Below are 19,081 nucleotides of genomic sequence, written 5' to 3' on the forward strand. Positions count from 1 at the left end.
AATAGTACTGAGGCTATTAGCTATTTGGCCTCGATGTAGAGAAGTGCAGAGAAGACTTTAAGGCAAGTACAATGCAAGAATTTGAATGCTAGGTCTGAAGAGGGGTGGAAGGGTTAGTTGAGGCGTGCTCAGTGTCGGTCCTCAAGTCTGCAACCCAGTTGGGTTTTTAGGATTTCCCCAATAAAAATGCACTGCTACCATTGTATGTAAATATAGCTCACACATATTCGTTGTAGAAATCCTGAAAACTTGACCTGGGTTGCAGATCTCGAGGACTGACATTGAAGTAATCCAAGAATGCTCATTCTTCTGCAGAAGGGTATATGAGGATTTCATGTTTCTCCTTTTAGCTGTGAGCATAACAGTACCTGCAACTTTTAGGACAGAACAAGGGGTGGTGGTTGCACGGATATAATTTTTTTTTCTGCTCAGACCTGTGCCTGTACTGGGATTTTGTACTGTACATAAGTGTTGGCATTGCAAAAATGTAAGGTGCAAGAAATGTTTGTGATGCTGATATCAGTAGAGAATCCACAAACGTGGAGAACTCAACGAAATCCCATGGATAGTCACAATACAACAAAGCAGTGGGTAAAAAAACCCAGGAGTTCCAGAGTGAAGATGAACCAAACTTTATTAATCAGTATATTGACTCAATATACTGATTAATAGTTTGGTTCATCTTCACTCTGGAACTCCTGGTTTTTTACCCACTGCTTTGTTGTATTGTGATGCTGATAGGTGCAGAATAACATTCCAGAGCATGTGCAGATATGGGCTGATGCTTTTTTTGCTCAGATACTTGCACAGTACTAGCTGCCTTCTGCACAGAACCTTGTGTGCATGTGTATAGTATTCTTGCTTTTATTAGTACACAGGTTCTTTGTGTTTCAGATTTGCATGTTATTAGCATATTGCAAAAGTTTCTCATTACATTCTCTATAGAGGCCAACCAAATTTTGGTTTTGACACCAAAACCAGCCCAAAATTCATATTTGGTCCTGTTTTGGTTTCTGCTGAAAATGCCAGTGTGTTTTTACAGTGCTGTGTCCCTCAAACAGTAGAAGCTCCCACTCCCTGACAGAAGTAGTTCCCCCCCCCCACACACACACACATACCTCAGGCCTGCTTTAGTCGTTGGTAGTCTAGTGGTGCAGTCGGGGAGGAAGCAATTCCTAATAACTCCTACCCATGCTGGCTTCAGTCTCAAAATGGCTGCTGTGACCTCTAGCAGTGGTCTCGCAAGACTGCTGCTAGAAGTCGAGGCAGCCATTTTGACAATGGAGCCGGCATGGGCAGGAGCAACTGGGGATTACTCCTTCCCTGACTGCAGCACTGGACTATCAACAATCGTAAGGTAGGTGGGAGCGGTCTATGGGTGGCAGAGGGAGGAGGTTACTCTTTGGGGGGGGGGTGGTCCTTGAGGGAGGCTACTCCTGTTCAGGGTGGAAGGAAGGGGTGGGGACATATCTCTGATGAGGAGTGACCGGTTTCATTTTCAGCCAAAACCGAGCAATAAAATTCCGTTTCAGATTTGATTTTGGATGAAACATAAAAATGTGGTTTTAGTTGTTCTCTAATGTCTGCTTTAGAAGCCATGTGCTCAGCTTTCTGCATCAACCTTCCAAGTTTTACCTTACTGCATCTTGGAATTCAAAATCTGATTAGAATGATAGCTCTCCCTACATCCAGTGGGGGGTCATAACCAGCGCTGGTTTTCCTGTCTCTTGCAAATCTAGAACTATCTGGAGACGTTTAATTATAATCACGTTTTGTTACCACATAGTGCAGATCAACTGTAGAGTTGAGTGTTATCATTTCCTGACCTGACCATCCCTGTTCTCTGATGACTTCTTGGGGGGGGGGGGGGGGGGGGACTGTTTCCTGGTGTTTATTATCTGTTCCCTCCATACAGTCACCAAATAAAATTTATGAGGATCTGCAGTGAGAGAACAGGAATATTCACCACAGTATTACAATTTAATCTGTCTGCATCACAAACAAAACCCACAAAGGAGTAAATATTAAAAGTGGGACGGAAACCATATAAAGAGAGTTGGCTGCATAAGCGGTTTTGAATAGTGCCCTTAAAATAGTACAAAAGTAAATGGTTGTGGTTTGTTCTGTTAGCAACAGCCAAATGAGGGGCTAAATGAGTTTTATTTTCATGTATTTTTAAATGGTCATTATAATTCTGTACACAAGGAACAGAAGAAAATCGCCCCTAAAACTAATTGCATGGACTTAACCCACTTTAGCATTTGAAGGGTCTTCTCAGGTCGCAGAAAGAAGCTGAGACTTTTTTCTTTTTCCTCCTGCAATACCATCAGTTGCTCATAAACAGTACAGCACTATGCAACCTTTAATAAGTTATAATTTCAAATGTACAGAGCAGATGTTCTTATTTTACCAATGTTTTTATGCTCTCAAGGTGACTTTTTCCAACAGCATTATGAAAAGAAGTTCCAAATATCTGTTTCTCTTGGGGGGAAAAAAATGCTTCTCTGGACAGCTGAATCTACAACATAAGTCTTTTGGGATGAAACGGAGGATATTGTGGGAAGGGGAGTTCATATTCCTGGTTGCATCTCATGCTGTATTCTTAGTTCTGGGCTGTTTTCATCCCTTGTTTTGTTATTAGGAGGAGGGGGAATGTGGCGTGTTTGAAGTGCTGTTCCTCTGCTCTTTTTGATTTTATTTTTTGTCTGAACTCCAATACAAGATCTATAAATATTAATATATTCTAGTTTTCCATTGCATGCATTTGCTTTTTTTTTGATCTGTTATTTTTGACTGAAATGATATTGGTGTGTTGATGTTTGCCAGACTGCCTTGGGCATGTGTCCTGTGTTGTTGCTGCATTGGGAATGGTTTGGAGTGGCTGAGATGGGGGAAGATAATTTGTTTCAGAGCTATACGTATCCCTGTAAGTGCTGTCTGCCTGAAACGTATGCTCACCTAAATGCTCAAAATTTGTAATATGAAAGACGGTGATCCACCAATAACAGTTTTTTTTAAATTCTGTTTGAAAAATAATCCACCAAAGTTAATAAGAAGAAAATATGGGCTAACATATTTTGCTGTTGAGCTCCCTTCCTGTATTGTAGCTTGACCACCCGATTCTAACAACCTTTGTCCAAGTTGGATGGCATGTGTGCTTGCTTGCATGCACTCACCTCCCACTGATATTTTGCATTAAAGAACAAAATGTTCAGTGTGCCATATGTTTGGAACGAAGGGTCATTGATTTTTGTTCCAGATTTATTTTTGATTCTGAATTCAAATCCTACAGAATGGCTCCAGTGTTTTCACATTCTTCCTGCTTAGAGGAGTGAAATAGCAAGTTGCCCTTTACTCTCATGCATTATCAAATCGGGCATAACATTGGACCCTGATCCCACATCAGTTTCCTCTGCTGCTGCTGCTTGATTTTGCAATAAAAGCAAAGTATTTCTCCATAATGTGCTCTCGCTGATAGTCTGACTTGCCTTGTATTGGACTTAGCATTCTCCAAGCTACCAGTAAAGACAAAAGGCAGTTGAATGTGAGTGATGTCACAGGTGACACGCATAGTCGTCTTTGTTCTGGAACCAGAGCAATAATTGTGTTTTGCTCTATTCTATCTGCTGGTACTTTTCATGCAATTGGCAGGAGGGCAGTGTGGTAAAAAGTGGCAGTTTCAACCAAAGTGAAATGGTATTGACGTGTATGCTGTTCTCACACACAAGCCCTTCTAATCCCAGACTAGTTAATTTACTATTCAGTTGTGTATTGGTTAAACTGGCTTTGGTCCTTGGTCCTATTGCACTGTAGAACCTATTCCAAGATTAGGTGTGGTATAATTTCCCATTGTGTTATGTCGGAAGTAACTCCAAAACTTCATTCGGATATATTTAATGCAGCAGCAGTTACTCCTAGAATAACTGGTCCGGAAATTAAACTGCCTCCATGAGTGGCAGTAATGGGAACCTGCTCTCCGCTCTCCTTTTAGTGTGAATGCAAGCAGCAGTGGTCTAGGAAAAGCAGGATTTCAGGGCCATTGATGGAGTGTAGTTCAAGCAGACCTGGATCAGCTTCTCAGTACTGATCTGATTCAGGGGGCAACCCTAGACCCATATACCATATCACTAGGAACCCTCTATCTCAGTGGTTCTCAACGCAGTCCTCGGGGCACACCTAGTCAGTCAGGTTTTCAAGATAACCAAAATGAATATGTATGTGTGAGATTTGCATACAACAGAGGTAGTACATATGACTTCATGCATATTCATTGTGGATATCCTGAAAACCAGACTGTCTGGGTGTGTCCTGGGAGCAGGGGTTCTCAACCTAGTCCTATTTCTAAACTTTTTTTCTCCAAATCCAAGTTTGTTTTATCAAGGATAGTCTCTGGTTTGGAGTTACTTTTATGCTTTTCTGAGACCTGAGCAGAGATCCCCAGCAGGCTTCCTTATTCTCACATGAAGGTTTCTTGGGTGCTTGCTTTACGACTTCCAAGCCCTGTTTGCTACTGTCAAAATGTTTTAAATAAGCACCCAAGGTGCCATGTATAGTTTGATTAGAGGTGGAGAGAAGGAAGACAACAGCTAGATCGTGCCATGATTTCATTCATTGCAAGTGGAGAAATAATCCCATTCGGTACTGCATCTCTATCACACTTTTGTGCATACACTGCTGAATTCTTTTTAACTTATCTCCTTGTATAAAATGAATAAAAGATTTTTTTCCATCACCTTGTTTCTCTTGTTTCCTTAAACATTAATCCAAGTCCCTTTCTGTTTTTGTCGTCTTCATAGCCACCCCTCATAAAACAAATATTTAACACCATTAGTCTGTCCTTTCTACCAGATGACCTGAGACTGAGTGGATTTGCCATGTGTATTAAATGGGATAGTTGAATCTGCCTGCTGTGTTAGGCACTAAAAACGAATTTTGAGGGAGGTTTATTTTAACAAAACAGTCCTTGTATTGTAAACATGTTCATTTTAAGATGCGTTTTTGGCTGTTTCTTTGCCAGTTCTAAACAGAAGTGATTGTGTTAAATTTTGATTCAAATAGTAAACCCCATAGGAAGAAATCACTCAAGATTCAAAATCAATCCCAAACAATATATTAACAACATAAGTATTGCCATACTGGGACAGTGGCCAATCCAGGTTACAAGTACCCGGAAAGATCCCAAAACAGTACATACATTTTATGCTGCTGATTCTAGAAATCACAACTCTAACCGGACAAAACAAATTTACTGCAACACAGATATGTTGACTGATGAAGGTGTCTCATAACATCAATAACGTCTGTATATGCCAGCTTGTTATGTGGCTCACAGGACTGTAAAAGTTTGTAATCATAGACCACCTCCAGCCAACCAGTAGTGCCATATAACAATCGTGTATCAAAGCCTGAGTATCAAATTGGCTCTCATTTATTAATTAAAGCGTTGGTGCTCAGGCACAAAAAACAATAAGTGCACTGCTGTTCAAAAAATAAACATTGCAATAAATTGACAAATAATGCACAAAATCAACTTAACTTGATAGCTCCGAACTCTGTGAGCCGTCTTCTAAGGCTGGAGCTCATCAGGTTTCAACGGTACAATATATCACTGTACTGGCAACTCCGATAGCGCTGTAAGCCCGACAGGACCCTGTTTCGCGGTCAACTGCTTTTTCAAGGGCATAAACTTTGCAACAGCCACTGATGTCGGTAAATCGATTTACCGACATCAGTGGCTGTTGCAAAGTTTATGCCCTTGAAAAAGCAGTTGACCGCGAAACAGGGTCCTGTCGGGCTTACAGCGCTATCGGAGTTGCCAGTACAGTGATATATTGTACCGTTGAAACCTGATGAGCTCCAGCCTTAGCTCCGAACTCTGTGAGCCGTCTTCTATCAAGTTAAGTTGATTTTGTGCATTATTTGTCAATTTATTGCAATAATGTTTATTTTTTGAACAGCAGTGCACTTATTGTTTTTTGTGCCTGAGCACCAACGCTTTAATTAATAAATGAGAGCCAATTTGATACTCAGGCTTTGATACACAATTGTTATATGGCACTACTGGTTGGCTGGAGGTGGTCTATGATTACAAACTTTTACAGTCCTGTGAGCCGCATAACAAGCTGGCATATACAGACGTTATTGATGTTATGAGACACCTTCATCGGTCAACATATCTGTGTTGCAGTAAATTTGTTTTGTCCGGTTAGAGTTGTGTATTCTTACAAATTATTTTTGGACAAAGCTGAGCCATTGTTTTTGTATTTTTGGATTCTAGAAATCAGCAGTGGATTTTCCCCAAGTCCATTTTAATAATGGCTTATGGACTTTTCTTTTGGGAAGCTATCCAAGCCTTTTTAAAACCCACTAAGCTAACTGCTTTTACTACATTCTTTAGCAAAGAATTCCAGAATTTAATTACATGTTGAGTGAAGAAATATTTTCTTTGATTCGTTTTAAATTTACTACTTTGTAGCTTCATTGCGTGCTCCCTGGTCCTAGTATTTTTGGAAAGAGCAAACAAGTGATTCACATCTACCTGTTCCGCTCCACTCATTTTATAGATCTCTTTCATATCTCCCTTCAGCCGTCTTTTCTCCAAGCTGAAGAGCCCTAGCTGCTTTAGCCTTTCCTCATAGGGAAGTCATCCCATCCCCTTTATCATTTTCGCTGCCCTTGTCTGTACCTTTTCTAATTCCAGTATATCTTTTTTGAGATGTGGTGACCAGAATTGCACACAATATTTAAGGTATGGTTGCACCAATGGGTCAATACGAAGGCATTATAACGTCATTTTTTATTTCCATTTCTAATAATACCTAAATAATTCTGTTTGCTTTCTTAGCCGCCGCATACGAGCAGAGGGTTTCAACATATCATCAATGATGACACCTAGATCCCTTTTCGGTCGGTGACTCCTAATGGAACCTTGCATCACGTAGCTATAGTTCGGGTTCTTTTGCACAAGCATCACTTTGCACTTGCTCAAATTGAGCATCACCTGTCATTTGGATGCCCGGTCTCGTAAGGTCCTCTTGTAATTTTTCACAATTCTCCTGCGATTTAACAACTTTGAATAACTTTGTGTCATCAGCAAATTTAATTACCTCACTAGTTACTCCTATCTCTAGGTCATTTTATAAATATGTTAAAAAAGCAGTGGTCCCAGCACAGACCCTGGGGAACCCCACTATCTACCCTTCTTCATTAAGAATACTGACCATTTAACCCTACTCTCTGTTTTTCTATCTTTTAACCAGTTTTTAATCCACAATAGAACACTACCTCCTATCCCGTGACTCTCCAATTTCCTCTGGAGTCTTTCATGAGGTTCCACATTAGGACTCATCACCCAGGAAAAGGATCTAGGCATCACTATGGACAATAAGTTGAAATCATCTGCTCAGTTTGTGGTGGCAGCCAAAAAAAAGCAAACAATATTAGAAATTATTAGGAAAGGAATAAAGAATAACACAAAGGATATCATAATGCCTCTGTATTGCTCCTCAGTGCGATGTGCAATTCTGGTCACTGCATCTGAAAAAATACATAGTAGAATTAGAGAAGTACAGAAAAGGGCAGGGCTGCCAAGGGGGGGGGGGGGGGGGGGACAAAATTCCCCGGGCCCCGCTTCCAAGGGGGGAGACATCCCGGGCCCGGTAAGCTTATTCTTGCTGCCTGCTTCCGGATCTGTCCTCCCTTGCTCCTGTATGCTGCCCAGGACCCGGATGACTGCATTAGCATGATATTGCATTAATGCAATCATCCACGTTCTGACTCCCGGCATGGACAGGAGTAGGGAGCAGGCATGCAGGAAGCAGCTTTCCTGGGCCAGGCCCCCCCTTGGAGGTAAAACAGAAAGGTAAGGGGGTGGGTGGGTGTGAGTGACGGTGCGAGTTGGGGGGGGCGGCGGCGGCGGCTCTGTGCCTCGGCGGCGCTAGAAAAGGGTGACCAAAATGATAGGGGATGGAATGAGTCTCATATGAGGAAAGACTAAAGAGGTTAGGGCTTTTTAGCTTGAAGAAGAGACGGCTGCGTGAAGATACGATAGAGATCTGTAATATCCTGAGTGGAACCAGTAAACACAAATCAGTTGTTTCCTCATTCAACAAGTACAATGACACGGAGACACACTGTGAAGTGATAAAGTAGTACATTAAAATCGAATAGGAGAATATACAATGCATAGTTAGGCTCTGGAATTTATTGTTGGATGATGATGTAAAAGCGGTTAGTGTAGCTGGGCTTAAAAAATAGTTTATTCCATATCATCATGCTGATCAATCCATAGACTGGTGGGTTGTGTCCATCTACCAGCAGGTGGAGATAGAGAGCAATCCTTTTTCCTCCCTATATGTGGTCATGTGCTGCCGGAAACTCCTCAGTATGTTCTCTATCTCAGCAGGTGGTGGTCACACACAGTAGCAGCTCTGGCTAGGTCTCCAAGCCTAATCTTTAGGTTTTGTTGAGTACCTGGGGTTGAGGGCTCTTCTTGAGCAAGTGCAAACCTGGTGGTGCCAGGTCCCTCCTTTTCTCCCCCCTCCCGCTGGCTCCGTTTAAAAAAAAAAAAAAAAAAATTGGACGTCCTTTAAGGGCGTTTATTTCAATGTTTATATCAGCGTTTATTGCAGCTGCTCACTGGGACACCAGTTCATTACAGCTCGGAGCGAGAAGCAGGTAATTTTACCTTTTGTTGCGGGCAGGGGGTTCCCCGATCGGTCTCCACGTGGCCTATGGCGTCTGAGGGCGAGGGCGCGAAGAATCGCTCCCCGGACCGCGTGTGCGCATCTAGCGGGGATGCGGGGGTTTCAAAACCTGAATCGCCTTTTTTGGGCATCAGTTGGGAGGCCGGTCAGTGTCCCGGTTCTTCCTCAGGTGCGGCGGTTTTTCCCACCATAAACGCCCCTCCCCCGCTGCTCGCCCCCCCCCCCCCCCATTTTGGCCGGCCACTCTGCTTGGACAGCTTCTTCTTGGGCCGCCCTCGAGGTGGGAGACGTTAATGCTATGGTCGCCCTTGATTCGGGCGACGGCAAAAAAGCAGCCAAAGTTAAGCGCCGTTCTTCCCGCGCGGCTCCTTGGAGTTTCGCACCGGACGCCATTTTGGATGCGCAGCATGTTTCTCCCCCGCTCTCGCGAGCGCCGGTTGAGGGTGCGTCTAGGGCCGTGGCCCAGGCTGCTGAAGTGCACAGTCTGGGGGGTTTCTCCCCTGAGTTCATTTTGCTGCTGCATCAGGCTTTCCTTATGCAAAACGCTGCCCCTGCTCCCTTGTCCGATAAAGGGGTTGAGGCCTCCGGAAGCAAACGCCCTCGGGTGGATTTCCAGGCCCTAGAGGACTCTGTCTCCTCTGATGTAGATGAGGGCAGCGTATCTGAGTTCTCCCAACGGTCCTTTGGGGATTACTTGGAGGAGATGGATTCCCGCTCGGATGGAGCGGATGACCCCTCTGCAGCGCAGATCTTTAGCTCAGAGGATTTGCCCAACCTGTTAGTGCAGGCCATGAGCATTTTGAAGATTTCCTCTCCGGAGGATCTCTCTCCCTCAGCCTCTGTTGGCTCCGCCATTATGCTGGGGACGAAGCTCCCGCCTAGAACCTTCCACGTGCATGAGGCCATGCGCACCTTGATTTCGGCTCAATGGGATGTCCCAGAAGCGAGCCTCAAAGTGGCTAGGGCAATGTCCCGCCTCTATCCTCTGCCTGAAGGTGAACGGGAGGCCTTTCTTTGGCCTACCGTGGATTCTTTAATCACTGCGGTGACTAAGAAAACGGTGTTGCCAGTGGAAGGTGGCACGGCCCTAAAGGACGCCCAAGACAGAAGATTGGAGGCGGCCTTAAGGTCATCCTTCAAGGCGGCTGCTTTAAGTTTGCAGGCCTCAGTTTGCGGCTCCTATGTGGCCAGGGCGTGCCTGACGATTGTGCAGCGGGCTTCCCCCTCGGATCCTTCCTTGAGGGCTGATTGGCCGGCCCTGGAATCGGGCTTGGCTTATTTGGCAGACTTGCTGTATGATGTCTTGAGAGCCTCGGCTAAAGGTATGTCTCAGACAGTCTCTGCACGGCGTTGGCTTTGGCTGAAGCATTGGTCTGCTGACCACGCCTCTAAGTCTCGCCTGGCTAAGTTGCCTTTTAAAGGCAAGCTGCTCCTTGGGGTCAAGCTGGACAAAATTGTGACCGATCTCGGCACGTCTAGGGGCAAGAGGTTACCAGAGGTCAGGGCTCGGGCCAGTGGTGCCCGCCCCGGTTCCTCCAAAGGACAGTTTCAGGAAGCCCGTCGGTATCACCCGGGCAAGTCGGGCTCGTCTGCCCTCTCTTCCTTCAAGAGGAACTTCTCCCCCAAGCAGCATTCCTTTCACAGAGACTGCCGTCCCGGAGGTGCGACCTCCGGTCCTCCCCCAGGGTCTCGTACCCAATGACGGGGCCCTGGTCCATGGCCCAGTGCAGATTGGAGGACGCCTGTCCTCGTTTCTGGGCGAGTGGACCAGGGTAACTTCAGACGCTTGGGTGCTGGAAGTCATCAGAGACGGCTACAAGCTAGAGTTCTGCCGACCCTTAAGAGACGGGTTTGTGCACTCTCCCTGCAAGTCTCCGGTCAAAGCTGTGGCAGTGCAGCAGACTTTGGACAATCTGATCCGCCTGAGTGCGGTCGTTCCGGTGCCAGAAGATCAGCTTGGCAAGGGACGTTACTCCATTTACTTTGTGGTACCAAAGAACGGAGGTTCTGTACGGCCTATCCTCGACCTCAAAGGGGTCAATCGAGCCTTGAAAGTTCACCACTTCCGAATGGAGATTCTCCGCTCTGTTATAGCGGCAGTGAAGGCAGGGGAGTTCCTGGCATCCTTGGACATCAAGGAAGCTTACTTGCATATTCCCATCTGGCCTCCTCATCAACGCTTTTTGCGTTTTGCAGTCCTGGGCTGACACTTCCAGTTCAGAGCCCTTCCGTTCGTGTTGGCTACTACTCCGCGGACCTTCTCCAAAGTAATGGTGGTCATCGCGGCCTTCCTACGAAAGGAAGGAGTACAAGTCCATCCTTATCTGGACGACTGGTTGATCTGAGCCCCCTCTTATGCAGAGTGCGGCAGAGCTGTAGACCGGGTGATTGCTCTTTTGAGCTCCCTGGGGTGGATCATCAACTGGGAGAAAAGCCAGCTGCGCCCGACTCAGTCCCTGGAGTATCTGGGAGTTCGTTTCGACACCCAAGTGGGCAGAGTGTTCCTGCCAGACAATCGGATTGTCAAGCTTCAGGCTCAGGTGGACCAGTTCCTAGTAGCCTCTCCTCTTCGGGCTTGGGACTATGTGCAGCTGTTGGGCTCTATGACGGCCACGATGGAAGTAGTGCCCTGGGCCAGGGCTCATATGAGACCACTACAACTCTCTCTGCTGCAGCGCTGGACTCCAGTGTCGGAGGATTATGCTGTGCGCCTTCCCTTGGACCCAGTGGTGCGCAAGGCTCTGAGCTGGAGGCTGAGGACAGACAAGTTGTCCGCAGGGATGCCTCTTTTGACCCCGGAGTGGGTTGTCGTCACGACGGATGCCTCTTTGACGGGCTGGAGAGCCCACTGCTTGGGAAGGACAGCGCAGGGGCTCTGGTCTCCTGCAGAGGCAAAGTGGTCTATCAACCTCCTAGAACTCAGAGCCATTCGGTTGGCGCTTTTGGAGTTTCTCCCGGTACTGGCGTTGAAGCCAGTAAGGGTCCTGTCAGACAATGCCACGGCTGTGGCCTATGTCAATCGCCAGGGAGGTACCAAGAGCGCCCTTCTAGCCAAGGAGGCCATGAATCTATGCCAGTGGGCGGAAGCGAACCTGGAATAGCTGTCGGCGGCCCACATTGCTGGAGTCATGAATGTCAAGGCGGACTTTCTCAGTCGCCATACCTTGGATCCCGGAGAGTGGCAGCTATCGGCTCAGCTGAGCCTAGATCTGATGGCGTCATCGGCCAATTGCCAAGTGCTGTGCTTTTTCAGCAGAGGACGGGACCCTCAATCTCTGGGAGTAGTAGATGCTCTTCTCCAACAGTGGCCGACACAGGAGCTTCTCTATGTGTTCCCACCCTGGCCCATGTTGGGCAGGATGCTAGACCGGGTGGCAAAGCATCCGGGCCGGATAATCCTGGTGGATCCGGACTGGCCCAGACGTCCCTGGTATGCGGACTTGATCAGGCTCTCAGTGGACGGCCCTCTGCGGCTGCCAGCGGGGGCCGGGCCTGTTGCATCAGGGTCCCATGGTGATGGAGGATCCCTCCCCCTTTGGTCTTACAGCCTGGCTATTGAGCGGCAGCGTCTGAGGAAGAAGGGCTTCTCAGACAAGGTCATCGCCACTATGCTGAGAGCAAGGAAGCGCTCTACTTCTACTGCTTACGCCAGGGCTTGGCGTACCTTTGCATCGTGGTGTGAGGCAGGCTCACTTTCTCCCTTCACTGCTCCAATTTCTTCAGTGCTGGCGTTCCTGCAAGAAGGTCTGGAGAAAGGCCTGTCGCTCAGTTCCCTTAAAGTCCAGGTAGCGGCTCTGGCTTGCTTCAGGGGTCGCCTGAAGGGTGCTTCCCTGGCCTCGCAGCCAGATGTGGTGCGTTTTCTCAAGGGAGTTAATCACCTACGCCCTCTGCGCTCGGTGGTGCCTGCGTGGAATCTCAATTTAGTGCTAAGAGCCTTGCAGAAGCCTCCTTTTGATCCCTTGTCGAGGGCATCTCTGAAAGACCTGACGTTGAAAGCAGTCTTTTTGGTGGCTATCACTTCAGCCAGACAAGTTTTCGAGCTCCAGGCGCTATCATGTCGGGAACCCTTCCTGCAGTTCACTGAGGCAGGAGTGACTATTCGCACAGTGCCTTCCTTCCTGCCCAAGATTGTTTCTCGCTTCCATGTGAATCAGCAGCTCTGCCTACCCTCCTTTTGTAGGGAGGACTACCCAGAGGAGTACTCTGCTCTCAAATATCTGGATGTGAGACGAGTCATCATCAGATACTTGGAAGTGACCAATGATTTCCGGAAGTCGGATCATCTGTTTGTGCTGTTCGCAGGTCCTCGTAAGGGTCTGCAGGCTGCCAAGCCTACAGTAGCACGATGGGTCAAGGAAACCATTGCAGCGGCTTATGTGGCCGCGGGGAAGATGCCGCCTATCCAGCTGAAGGCTCACTCCACTAGAGCGCAGGCGGCCTCGATGGCAGAGGCCGGGTCCGTCTCCTTGGAAGAGATTTGCAAGGCGGCAACTTGGACATCGGCTCATACCTTCTCCAGGCATTACCGCTTGACTGTGGCTGCTCGGGCGGAGGCCCGGTTTGGAGCTTCAGTGTTGCGGTCAGGGATTTCTATGTCCCGCCCTGGGTGAGTACTGCTTCGGTACATCCCATCAGTCTATGGATTGATCAGCATGATGATATGGAAGGTAAAATTATGTATCATACCTGATAATTTTCTTTCCATTAATCATAGCTGATCAATCCATAGCCCCTCCCAGATATCTGTACTGTTTATATTCTGGTTGCATTTCAGGTTGAAGTTTAGTCTTCAGTTCCTGTTCAGGAGGACTTCGTGTTCAAGTTTTTTCAATTGGATTCTTCAGGAGTTGAGACGATTTTGTGTTACAGTGAGCTGCTGCATTCCTCTCCCCTCCGTTTTACGGGGCTGGATTGAGACCTAAATTCTGCCGGCGCTCCCTCCCGCTTCGTGCGGCTGAAGGGCAGCTTTGTACCCCTCCTGCTTCGGTGGTGTTAGGGTCAGTCAGCTCCCCCCGCATCGGCGGGTGTGGTGTCCCTCCCCCGCTCCGCGGGGATGAGCTGGACGGATTCCCCTCCCCCACTTGTGTGGGGATGAGCTGGGTTAATTCCCCTCCCCCGTTTCGGCGGTGGTGAGCTGGGCAGAGTGTCCCTTTGTGGGTGTAATTCTCTAAGTGCTGAGTCCTGCGGATGGAGCTTTGATATCGACATACTGAGGAGACTAGTATATTAGCATTGTAGCTAGATGGATCATCTTGTACTCTGCTATCAGGGCCAGCTTAAGGGCTAGTGGTGCGCTGAGCCAATGTGGTTTGCTGGCACATCCCCCCCCCCCCCCCCCCATTCTATTGCTTCCAGTGCCCCTCCCTCTCTGTGTGTTCAGCATCTCCCATCCAGTCCAATCTCTCTTTCATCCTCATCTGTCTCCCTCCCTCCCTCCAGGTCTGTCACTACTCCTTCAACTCTCTTTCCCACACAGTCCTGTAAAATTTACATCGATCGCCGGCAGCAGCAGTATGACAGGCTACCTTCGGCCAGCCCCTGGGTCTTCTCTCGGCCATGTCCTGCTAATAGAAAATTACATTAGTGCCTGGCCGAGCTCATGTTGCTGCTGCCGGCTACAGACATAAAGTTTACAAGACTGTGAGGGATTTGATGAAGTACCTCATGAAAGACTTCTGAGGAAATTAGAAAGTCATGGGATAGGAGGCAATGTCCTATTGTAGATTAAAAACTGGTTAAAAGATAGAAAACAGAGAGTAAGGTTAACTGGTCAATATTCTTAATGAAGAAGAATAGATAGTGGGGTTCCCCAGGGGTCTGTGCTGGGACCTCTGCTTTTTAACATATTTATAAATAACCTAGAAATGGGAATAACTAGTGAGGTAAAGTTGCTGATATAACACAAAGTTATTTAAAGGTGTTAAATTGCAAGAGGATTGTGAAAAACTGCAAGAAGACCTTACAAGACTGGGCATTCAAACAGCAGATGACATTTAATGTGAGCAAGTGCACAGTGATGCATGTGGGAAAGAATACCCCAAAATATAGCTATGTGATGCAAGGTTCCACATTAGGAATTATCATCCATAGTAACATTGTAAATGACGGCAGATAAAGACCTGTACGGGTCCATCCAATCTGCCCAACAAGATAAACTCATTTACATGGTATGTGATACTTTATATGTATACCCGAGTTTGATTTGACCTTGCCTTTCTCAGGGCACAGACCGTAGAGGTCTACCCAGCATTGTTCTTGTACTAAATTCTGGAGGTAATGTCGAAGCCCCTTAAAATTTACACTCCAGCCTATCCCTATCCAGTGACAATCAGGGTATAGACTGTAGAAGTCTGCCCAGCTCCCATTTTGTTTCCCAATTACCGGCGTCGCCACCCAATATCTGCTAAGATTCCGCGGAACCATTCCTTCTAAACAGGATTCCTTTGTGTTTATCCCACGCATGTTTGAATTCCATTACCATTTTCATCTCCACCATCTCCCATGGGAGGGCATTCCACATATCCACCATCCTCTCTGTGAAAAAATACTTCCTGACATTAGTCCTGAGTCTGCCCCCCTTCATCCTCAATTCATGTCCTCTAGTTCTACCACCTTCCCGTCTCCGAAAAAGGTTCATTTGCGTATTAATACCTTTGAAATATTTTAATGTCTGTATCGTGTCCCCCCTGTTTCTCCTTTCTTCTAAGGTATACATGTTCAGGTCAGCAAGTGTCTCCTTGTACAGTATGCAATGCAAATCCCTTACCATTTTTATAGCTTTTCTTTGCACCGCTTCAAGTCTTTTTACATCTTTAGCAAGATACGGCCTCCAAAACTGAACACAATACTCCAAGTGGGGCCTCACCAACAACTTGTAGAGGGGCATCAACACTTCCTTTCTTCTGCTGGTTATGCCCCTCTCTATGCAGCTTAGCATCCTTCTGGCCATGGCTGTCGCCTTGTCGCATTGTTTCTTCACCTTTAGATCCTCAGACACCAACACCCCAAGGTCTCTCTCCTGAGTCAAGCTTACTAATCTCTCCCCTCCTATTCGGTATCTCTCTTTCGGGTTTCTGCACCCCAAGTGCATCACTGTACACTTCTTGGCATTAAATTTTAACTAATTGATAAACTGGGTTTATCACACAAACGGTTTCCTTTATTGAACAATTAAGCAATTGCTTAATTATTAAATTTTAACTGCCAGACCCTCGACCATTCTTCTAAGGTTCGGAGATCCCTTCTCATCGTTTCTACTCCCTCCAGGGTATCCACTCTATTGGCTATTTGCGTGTCATCCGCAAAAAGGCACACCTTTCCTTCCAACCCTTCAGCAATATCTCCCACAAATATATTAAACAGAATAGGCCCCAGCACCGACCCCTGAGGAACTCCACTGCTCATCTTTCTTTCCTCCGAGTGGATTCCATTTACCACCACCCTCTGCCACCTGTCGGTCAACCAGTTTCTTATCCAGTTCACCACTTTCGGTCCTAAGTTCAACCCTTTCAGCTTATTCACAAGTCTTCTGTGGAGGACCATATCAAAGGCTTTGCTGAAGTCCAAGTAGATTACATCTAGCGCATGTCCTTCATTCAGTTCTTTGGTCACCTAGTCAAAGAAGTCAATAAGATTCATTTGGCAGGATTTTCCTTTGGTAAAGCCATGTTGCCTCAGGTCCTGTAACCGCTTCATCCAGGCAAAAGATCTAGGTGTCATCGTTGATGATACGTTGAAACCCTTCCTCTGCTCAGTGTGCAGTGGTGACTAAGAAAGAAAATAGAATATTAGGAATTATTAGGAAAGGAATGGAAAGCAAATATGAGAATGTTATAATGCCTTTTTATTACTCCATGTTGCAATCGCACCTTGAATACTGTATGCAATTCTGAAATAAGATATAGCGAAATTAGAAAAGGTACAGAGAAGGGCGACGAAAATAATATAGGGGTGGGGATGACTTCCCTATAAGGAAAGGCTAAAGTGGCTAGGGCTTTTCAGCTTGGAGGAGATATATGATAGAGGTCTATAAAATACTGAGTGAAGTGGAATGGGTAGACATGAATCACTTGTTTCCTCTTTCCAAAAATACTAGGACAAGGGCAGGCATATTTTCAAAGCACTTAGCCTTCCAAAGTTCCATAGAAACCTATGGAACTTTGGAAGGCTAAGTGCTTTGAAAATATGCCTCAGAGTCACACAATGACGCTACTACTAAGTAGTAAATTTAAAGCAAACTAAAGAAAAAATTTCTTCAGTCAACGTATAATTAAACTCTGGAGTTCATTTCCAGAGAATGTGGTAAAAGTAGGTAGCTTAACAGGGTTTAAAAATTTCCTAAAAGAAATGTCCATAAGGCATTATTAAGTTGGACTTGGGGGAAATCCACTGCTTATTTAAAGGATAAACAGCATAAAATCTGTTTTACTGTTCTGGGGCCTTGCCAGGTACTTGTGACCTGGATTGGCCACTTTTGGAAACAGGATACTGAGCTTGATGGACCTTTACTCTGTCCCAGTATGACAACACTTATGTTCTTATGGAGTGAGAGAGGTAAGGGAACAGTGCTGGACCTGTGGGAGAGAGAAGGGGAGAGACTGGGGGGGGGGGGGGGGGGAGAGAAGAAAGGCTTGTAGACCAGGTGAGGTCAGAGGCTGGATATTTTGGTGCCCTTAATTGCCAGTGCCCTGGGCTATACACTCAACTGGTGCAATGGTAAGTATGGTAAAATAATATAAACCTCTTTTGTTTTCTGAAGGTACTAGAATGTCACAGCTATTAAACACTATCAGGTCAATTTTCAAAGGAAGCTATACATCTACAGGTGCGTGGTGAATATATAAATTCCCAGTGTAGATTTTTAATAGCTATATGGATGATGCTGAGCTCAAAATATATCTAACCATTGGGCACTATCTATATAGTTGAGGGGCAGCAGGAGAATGGACTGGCAGTATTATCCAGATAGCAGAGAGTTTCTGCTGTTACTTGAATATGCAGTGGGGGCAATTGCTTAGCATGGCACCTAGAGGTAGACACCACTTAGGCATGTCCTATAAGTGGTGCACTAGGGCACTATCCTATAAGATAGAACCTAAGGGGTCCTTTTACTAAGCTGCAGTAAAAGGGAACTATGCTAGCATCAGCGCATGCTTTTGACATATGCTGAGTCCCCCTTTTATCACAGCGGGTGGTCTTTTTTTTTTTTTTTTTAAAGGAAACAGCCGTGCGGCCATTTCAGAGGGGAGCACTTACTACCACCCATTGAGGTGACCGTAAGGGTTCCTGCGCTAACCCAGCGGTAACTGGACAGCTCGTGGCACTGTCCGATTACCACTGGGTAAAAAGTGGTGCTACAAAAATAGAAAATACTTTTGTAGCACCAGAAATGGCATGTGCTGGGGGTGGGAACTACCACTGGGCTGCTGTGGTAGCCCGGTGATAGTTCCTGTTTGGCACCCACCACTTAGATGTTATGGCACTTACCTGCAAGGGGGGGTGTACAAGTAAGTAGACCATGGGTGTATCTCCCAGGTATGCAGGTGGTTTATAGAGTACTATAAACTATGCATGTCACTTGGCACTTCTAGGTGCACCAACTTATGCCAAGCATTGACATGGCATAAGAGGGCATACCCAAACAGGGACATGCCACTGCCAACTTACACCAGTATTTATTTATTTCCACTTGATATTTATATTATTTATTGGGATTTATTAACTGTCTTTATGAAGAGCTTTACCGCCATATGGCCTGTACTAGGCTTCAAAGCAGTTTACAGTGCAAATAAAAGGAGAAAAATAGAGGCAAAGAGAAAAAAAAAACACAACTAGTTGTGTTCTGGACCAAAAACTTGAGTAAACAGATGAGATTTGGGCACTATCTTAAATGCAGAGAGAGTTGATTTGGTTCCTGATGTGAAGTGGGAAGTCGTTCCAGAGTTTTGCACCAAGAAAATGAAAGTCAGTAGAGTGTGAAGAGTTGAGACGCAGTTCTGAGAGTGGTGGCAGTCAGTGGATTGAGGAAACGGAGGGGAACGTACCAAGGGGGAGTGGAGTTAAGAGACCCCAATCAACTAGGGGGAGGGGAAGGAGAGATGCCAGTGGGGTTCTCATGCCCACCTACTTTGGGCTCAGACCCACCCAAAATTGGGTGTCTGGATATTCCCCTAGCACATACAGTGGGGGAAATAAGTATTTGATCCCTTGCTGATTTTGTAAGTTTGCCCACTGACAAAGACATGAGCAGCCCATAATTGAAGGGTAGGTTATTGGTAACAGTGAGAGATAGCACATCACAAATTAAATCCGGAAAATCACATTGTGGAAAGTATATGAATTTATTTGCATTCTGCAGAGGGAAATAAGTATTTAAT

The sequence above is a fragment of the Microcaecilia unicolor genome, chromosome 11, assembly GCF_901765095.1.
Source record: "Microcaecilia unicolor chromosome 11, aMicUni1.1, whole genome shotgun sequence".
Classification (NCBI taxonomy): domain Eukaryota; kingdom Metazoa; phylum Chordata; class Amphibia; order Gymnophiona; family Siphonopidae; genus Microcaecilia; species Microcaecilia unicolor.